The following is an 8,527-nucleotide window of genomic DNA, read 5'->3' on the forward strand; positions in this document are numbered from 1 at the left end:
TTTTATGTAACTCCTACACATACAATAGTACCCCACCCGTTACCTGTCATCATATGTCATTTAAATAATATTGTATTTCTATACTTCTAAACTCTCTATCCATTGTCTGGGGGAGATCGCATGGGGCGAATTTTGGTTAAATTTTCCTATATCAACTACTGACGACCGGTAGAACGTAACACAAAGAAACTAAACTACATAATCTGTGAACGGATATCGGGAAATCCAAATTTCTTTCTCCGGAATTGAACATTTGGGCGGATCAAGATTAGGGATGTTCCCGAAATTTGATCTAGCGTTTGAATATAGATGGCAAGCAATACCTAAGAGTGTAAAAATGTAATATATATGTTAGATTATTGTTTTAAACAAAATAAACATTTTAAACTTTTTTTTGTTTAAAAAAAGTACTTTGTTTTAAACGTTTAAAACGTTTTAAACAAAATAAATGATATGTATATATCTATATCTATATATATATATATATGATATGTATTAATGGAACGTAAAACAAATATTAAAACAGAAGAAAACAGAATTACAAAATTTAGATATGGTATTTTTCATGTTGAAATTCCAGATTTTCACGTCTGGTTCATACTGTGGAAGGTAGGAAGAAGGAGTGATTGCTACTCAGAGTGCATCAGGTGAACCGCCAGACGTCCGCCCAGTAGTGGATTCCGTTTGCTGGATTTCGGTAAGTTTTCATGCAATTTTATAATTATTTCATGTCATTGTAGATATGTTCAGTAGCATGCCTAACCTATATATAATAAGTGGTTGTAGTTCATTACACAATCAAAACTTTCGGCGTACATAAATTCCAGTGCTGTGCTCGCTAGGATTATAAACAAAGCGGCAGGTAATTCTATTGATATGTGATTGCCCATAATAGATGTACGTAAATTTAAAAACGGGTAGAGCAATGTGGGGAGCGTTGCGTTAACTGGTCCTCCTTCCTTATAGGTTCGATAAATTTATGTGAGTTTGTTTCAGAAGTGGTAAAATAAACATATATGGTGTCAATAAAACTTGCAAAACTTTACCGTGAGCTGCGCACGATATGTGCCGTTAACGCGATTGTACCAAGTAATTTCGGAACAGGTTTACTTTTTTGAGCACGGTATCTTAAAAAAATGCGATAATAGGTCAGATTAGCTCCTGCCGCACATCGTAGGCTATGGTGCAAATCATCGTTATTTCATTGCCTGTGATGTGCATAGTGCTAAAAAGGGTGGCATGCAGTGTGCGTGTATATGAGTACAAAGGCACACATAATATCGGCAATGTGTCCTTCCGTGCAGAAGACAGCGTTGGCTATTGTGCAAGTTATCGTTATTTCGGCTAGTAACGTCCAGAGTTCAAAAAGGAGATATATTGTTTGGAGTTTTGAGTGCAAGGTCACATTGCCAAAAACGTTTATGTGCCCTTGTACTTAAACATACCCTCTTCATCACCCATTTTAGCATTGTGGACATTACTACCAACAAAATAACGATAATTTGTACCAATCAATGCTGTATGACGGAAGGAGCAATTCTGGCAATATTTTACATTAGCCACTTCTCTCATATATGTAGCTTATGATACAAATCAGTGTTATTTTGGTTGCTAATAAATGTGAAAAACACAAAACCCAAAGAACAAACCTTAAAAAGGCTGGGGGAGGTACCCCCATGTTACGAGCGCGCTATACACAGTCCCGCTACTCCCAAATAACGCTATTTGATTATTAATTATGTCCACAACCGTGCAAGCATCAGTAACTACCTAATTGGTATTAGTTTACATTACCCTCTTCTCACCCTTGTACAACGCTAGCTGGCATGAAGCTTTTAAGCAATTGGAGTTGCCAGTTAAAATGATCTACCTTTATTTGATTACCACAGCCAACTCTGTGAGCGAGAGAAGATGGTTAAGTGTCTTATAAGGGTAGGTCCTTAAAGGGCGGAGACGCGGTGAGCGTACATGATTTGTACAACTGCTCAGTCTCTCTTCCCACATAAGTAAGCACGAAATTTGATATTGAAATATCGCACGATATGCAAGATTCGGCGATTTAGGTACTTATTCACGGCTATATCGTGATTCACTTTCATTAGTTTATTGTATTTCTCGCTAAATTCGTTTAAATTTTTGTTACAATTCACTGACAGTTGAATTACGATTCAGTGCTATTCTAGCCCAATGATAACATTTGGAATCACTAACTTTTTATAATCATAAATCTAATATTAATTCATGCAGTTTCCTCAGGTAATCATAACACTCTTCTTTCGGGTCAGTCTCATAATTTGGTACCACTACTTACTAGCGGTGAAGCAAAACAGAAGATCTAGGCAGGGAACACAATTACCGTAAATTCGGTAGTTACACTATTTGGTTCTCCATACATACTACAGACTTCATGTTATATAAAGTTAGGTTAGATTGCATAAAAAATGTATAATGACGATATGAGGAATGGTTATAGTAACGTTTTGGGCCTTGCGCTAAATGAAATACCATATTTAATGTCACACACAGGGGGAGGGGAGTCTTAACAGGGTATTCCAGGATACAAAACCCTAAATTGGTCAGGGAATTTCAGAAACATCTCAAGCTCGCCACCCTGTGCTGTATTAACACATGAGATACATAATGTATTAAATTGACTACAGCACCAGTACTTCCCCATGCCGTAAGAGTCACTGAAAACCAGTGGGCCACTGGCAGGGAAATGGTCGATTCGTCGCCATAGAAACGTATCGAAGAGTATCGCCAGTGGGTAAGAATTTTAAATTTACTTGCTACAACCCTATAGCAAATCGAGGAAAATTGTAAACTTTGCGTAGAATAGGGATTAGAAATGATTAGTGCCGTATCGCCGGACCAGTTTGAAAACTGAAAAATAGCACCAAAACGAACTGCACTCGGTTATATTTTGTTAGATTACATTACGTTACGTTAGATGACATTACTTTACGTTAGGGGCATAAAAACCACAGTGCAAAAACAAACCAACCTGTGCTACGTGGCCACTAAAAAGCACGAATGCTATCTAACCGAGTCTGCACAGGACCACAGCAGGGGAGCAATCGTGTCAGCGACGGTGGGTATGCGTGTAGGCGAGGGTAGTGACAACATGTAGGTTTTGGCGATCATTAAAATTTCAATAGCACTTGTCATTTAAAAGTCGCCTGTAGTCAGTTAAAAGTCACTTACCTTCTAAACTGAGGCTTGTAAGCTTTCCCGATTTCAAGAAGAAAATCGTGTACAACAGTTCCCTGTGGTTTCCTTTCATTAAATAAATACTCTGCTAAATAGCTCTTGAAATGCTCTTCCTTCTTCCCCAACGCCATGCCTTTCGCGCTTTTGTATCATAAGTAATGTACCTCTCCGCGAAATAGTCCTCCGCCTTCACATACAGTGCCGCTTACAACATCAAAAACAACAATAATCTTCACTTTTACTATTTCACTTACTTGACTTTCACTCATTCGTCCTCACAAAATTAAAAAAAAAAATCTCCAATTGACCCCCTAAATTTCCTAAAATTGGTCCGGCGATACGGCACTTAATCCTTTAGAAATGTACTAAAACTTTTTGCAACGTACTGGTAAGACACTAATTAAAGTTATAGCCACGAAATAAAAATATGCACATACCTCCTGTATATTGTGAAACAAATAATGGCGAAGGGTGTAGATGCCCGACACCCATATACATAGTACTTGCTTTAGGTTAGTTAAATTTAAACAAGTTTCGTTTACAAATGATCAAATGAACTCCTGGGAAGGTTGTAGAACACAGGTCCCCCATATAGGTTAATAGTTAGTTTTCTTTTTATGTACGAAAGTATAATATTTAATTCACACACCCGTAGTATTGCCGATCGAGCATTAGCAAGCGAAGGCGTGTTAGAGCCCCGCAGGGCACGTTGTCTTCTGTCTTTATTACAGATAAATCTGAAATTTAGACCTGTGTTCTAGAACCCTGAATTCTTTCATGGTGTAAAGATTATTACTTTAACACATTTAGGCCCTTGTACTTCGAAAACTAATAAAATTCGTGCTAGTGCATATATGGGGGGTCAGTTTATTTTACACTCTTGTCAAATAAAAGTTAGTTAAAGCTGTTCTAGAACACAGGCCACTCATTATAAACTCATGGAAAGGTTGCAATTGTGGTTCGCTTGTCTTACGCAGGAGCGTTGACCAATAGAACCTGTGCCTTTCTGTATGAGAGGACTATGAGAATTCCAAAGAAGGTGCTAAACCAAGTGAAACTTGAGTGGAAGGGGAGGATGGAGAGAGTATTGCCCTCCTGTTGCAGCAACCCTTAATGGGAAGGTTCTAGATCACTGGTCCGCAACACCGTCACAAATTGCAGTTCGTGCAATCTTTGTTGAAACAGTGTAACTTTACCTTTTGGACCTTTAATTTCTACTGTTTTGATATGAGTTTTTTTTTTCTTGGAATTTTGAATTTCAACATAATGGTGAGTTGCTACAATGGTGTATCTTCATGAATAACCGAGATATACATTTAAAAAATATACGTTAGCGCCATTTCTTTAACTTATGTCTGGAGACAGGTAAAATCCTTGGATCTTTCCGTAAGAGTTCTGGCTTGACAACAGTTAAAATTAGGTTCGTTTGCTTTACTAATCGTAATACACAGTTTCTTGTGATGCGAAATATGGGATTTACGCTCTTGTATTTAACAACGCAAGGACTGTTACAAGATATACGTGATGGTAAACGCTGACAATAAGCTGCAAACTTAAGGTTTAAAAAATTATATCTTATTTGTTAATAAAGGTACCACATAGTGGCAACTCACACGTTATGTGGAGGGTTCAAATTAAGATTTCCAAGTAAAAAAAAAAAAACTCAAAACTGTAAAAATTATAGGTCAAAAAGGTCCCGTTGAAACTCTCACAGCCCTGGTAAAACTATAGAACTCCTCTAGTTCTACCATGAAGGAAATCCATGAAATACCCTGTTTTCAAAATGTAGGTTCCATCCCACTTCCATCAGGTTTAGAAATTAGGGTTCAGTTTACCAGACGGTCCACCAGATAGAAAATTTCGTAAAACTTTAATTTCACTTGCATATGTACACAGATAGCGACTCATCCGGACACGAGTGCAGATTTTATTTAGCCATGAAAATGTCAGACAAGAATGATTTTTATATTACTGGATTGGCCTTGAAAAGTGCAATTCACAGCAGTCAATTCCGGACAGCAAATGTCTGGAATACAGACATGCGTATCGGGCTAACAATATACAAATTAGTGGTTTTTCGTCAGCAGGCAACAGTGTCTAGATGACGAACATTACCTTTCAACATCCGTTATGTATACATCAGTGGATGCATTGTGAAGTGGGTTTCATCATAGTCGGATACTTAGCGCGTTTGCCTTTAGTGCGCGTGGTCGCGGGTTGGATTCCCGCTGGGAGCTCATCGTGAATAGAGTGTTTCGGAACCCACTTTAAACTGTAGATCCATGTCTGGTATGGTCCATGCTGCGGAAAAAGGACGTTAAACTTATACCAATTTTAATTTGATTGTAAAGCGTAATGTTTAGCACAATTGCGCAGGGTTTGAAAACACCTTTTTTTTTTTAAAAAAAAAAAGCCCAACCCACTTAGACCCAAATGGGTTTTTTCCGGGTTTCATTGGTAGATGGTCGTAACAGCATTTGTGTCACTTTAAATTCTGGTGTCAGAATGCTTTTTTTCTTTCTTTCTGTTTACAGGTTCTCGCTGTAACACTGTGGCTCCACTCGCGTCAACAGTCATGATCAGAATACTTCAAGTACCGAGGTGATACAACACCGAGTGTTAAAAGCAGTCACACATCCGGTGCACTTTCACCAGGAGAATCAGGTATGAAAGGTTATTTATTTTTGTGTTCATAGCACTTTTGATAAATGTTAACTTCCTTCCGATATTGTGTTCTTTCAATTTAAATTAACAGAGCTCAAAATATCCTCTAAGTTGGTCATCACAATTGCGCTACTTCTACCGGAGCTTCTAATTTGTTTAGAATTCCATATTTGCGATTTGGTGAGTGATTATACAGTTTTTCTTTTGAATAGTGAGCATATTCAGTTTGCAATTATCCTTTTCTTCTCATCTAGTGCGTACAATAAATGCATGAAGCACCAGAATTTTCGCCTAGGGTGCGACTGAACGTATTACGCATAAAACTAACTAGTGATTGCATTTAAAAAGAAAAAAAATCGGCTCTTTGACATGGTCATCATCGGTTATCTGTTTAAGAAAGATACATAGGAAAAGCGTTAATGAATGGTTAAAACACGCTGGAGAGGAAACATTAAGATGAGATTTAATCCACTTGAGATCACCACAGTATAAAATCCTTAATTCTGTTCGTGATTTTTTATTCCCCCAGCGTGTTTTAAACGTACAAAGTAGTATTACTTATATATCCATTTTCAACAGATGATGACAATGTCAAACAGCCTAAATTGCTTTTGTTTAGTTTTTACATTGCTATCTGTAGTTACCTTTATATTTTTATTTAAAACATAGTACGTTCAATGACACCGTAAGCGAAAAACGATGCTTCGTGCATGTATTGCAGACACAAGATAAAAACTTTTTCTAAAATTTTATTTTTTATTCTTTTTTTTTTTTAACATTGAGGTGAGTAGTGATTGGTATATTATCACCCGCTCTGAGTTGGAGTGTTTCGTATTGTTTTCAAATTGTAACATTTTTTTTCAGGAGCATACGTTCCATTATACGCGCTTAAATACAATGGGCCTTATGCAGAATCGTTCAGACGCGTGATTAGTGCCATACTAAAGGGTTCAACTAGCATATGTTTCCTGCATTAGTCACACCTTTAGTATGAATTTAATCACTCGTCAAAACGACTCTTCATAAGGCCCAATATAATTTCTACCATTTTTAGCCAATAGCATTTCTGGTGTTATTTTGTCTGAAAAGCTCACTGGAAAGAGAACGAAAACAAAAATGAATACTAGAAAGTGATCATCTTTTACAGTTAGTCAATACGAATATTTTACAGTGCGCCATTTTTGCTCCACTTTTGTACTTCTAAATCAAATTCTCCGCATTTTCCAGATGTCGCTGCAAACTTCCCAGGATATAATGTCAGAACTAGGGATGGGACTTGGGTATTTACCCACTGGGTAGGTAAATAAAAATTGGGTAAATACCCGGTAAATACCGAAATTTTATTTACCTACCCCAAAAATGGGTATTTATTACAAACTTCAAGATTACATAATAAGAAGACATAGTGGGCTCTAAAATAGCAGAATAAAATCTTCCAGATAGAAATGTGGTTAAAGAAAGATGAAAACCTGCAACACTGGAAACTCATAATATATATCTGGTAAAATTGCTTCAAACCATTCCTTTCCTAATTCAGTTCAGTACTGGTACTGATTTGAGACTTAAAAGTAGACGTGTCTCTTTTCTTACTTGAATTCCTAAGTTTTCTTCTATTCAGGGAGAGAGAAAAACTGAAAATGGATAGAAAGAAAAGTAATGTTTGGAGCGCATATAATGTACGAAGTGGTAAATCAGTAAACTGCAAGTAATGTGATAGAAAGTATAAGCATGCATATGTAAATGAAATGTCAGATCATGTGTATACATATTTTAAGTATCCTAAAAGTCTAAAGAAAACAATTTTAATAGGTTTACAAGGAAGAAGTTTGTCTGATTGTTGGCAAAATACTGGGACAGAACAAATGAATGAAAGTGTATAACCTACGTCAAGTTGTAGTAACAATAAAAGCATTGATGACTCTTTAGTGAAGAGGGTGTCTTATAATTTCATATATGAAGATTCCTCCACCAATGTACAAAGTTAATCTAGTAGCATTATCACTTTTATGGATAAAATGACACCTGATGAAAACCTAAGTAACCTTTATATGCATACCGTAACACATGTAAGTTAATGAGTTAATTAGTTCACACACACATCGCATATCAAGTTACGTTTTGAGTTAAGCGATAATGGAGTAGTTTGCTGGCTTGCAGTGTCTATAAGTTGTCTCAAAGTTCAGATAAAAATTGCAAATGGCAAAGGATAGTTAACTACTTATGTAATAAATTCAACAATTAATTTCTTATATATGACATTGCATTTACCCTAGCACAGCGCAAGTGTTTTCTATTAATGTACACGTAATTTTATTTCTTATAATTCAAGGACTTGCCATATGATCTTGTAAAAGAGTCAAAAAACGATGGCTGAAAAGGGGTTGGTAAAACAATTTAGAAGTATTTTCAAATAGCTTATAGTTTGCAAAATAATGGCCACATGGTCAAATAATTTAAAAATTTTAGGGACAACTTGATGCTAAGTTTAATGAAATGTAAACACAACAAGATTGGAAGTATCTAAATCTTCAATGTGACGTTTGGAGTAATGTTCCTAATGAGAGAATAATCAACTTTAATATTACAAACTCCCATCCAATATTTGTTCATTTTATCAACACGGAAGGTAACCGTCACAATGCTGAGTGCATTA

At 36.4% G+C, this 8,527-nt stretch overlaps 1 long non-coding RNA gene across 1 annotated transcript; it reads left to right on the forward strand.

Annotated features, from left to right (window-relative positions):
• Positions 1 to 578: 578 nt before the first annotated feature.
• Positions 579 to 8,101, forward strand: LOC145689060 (uncharacterized). Its single transcript, XR_014132077.1, has 3 exons — positions 579 to 697; positions 5,745 to 5,874; positions 7,102 to 8,101. It is a non-coding gene; the product is annotated as an uncharacterized LOC145689060 (long non-coding RNA).
• Positions 8,102 to 8,527: the final 426 nt, after the last annotated feature.

Source organism: Thermobia domestica, chromosome 7 (assembly GCF_964235325.1).
Source record: "Thermobia domestica chromosome 7, izTheDome1.hap1.1, whole genome shotgun sequence".
Lineage (NCBI taxonomy): Eukaryota > Metazoa > Arthropoda > Insecta > Zygentoma > Lepismatidae > Thermobia > Thermobia domestica.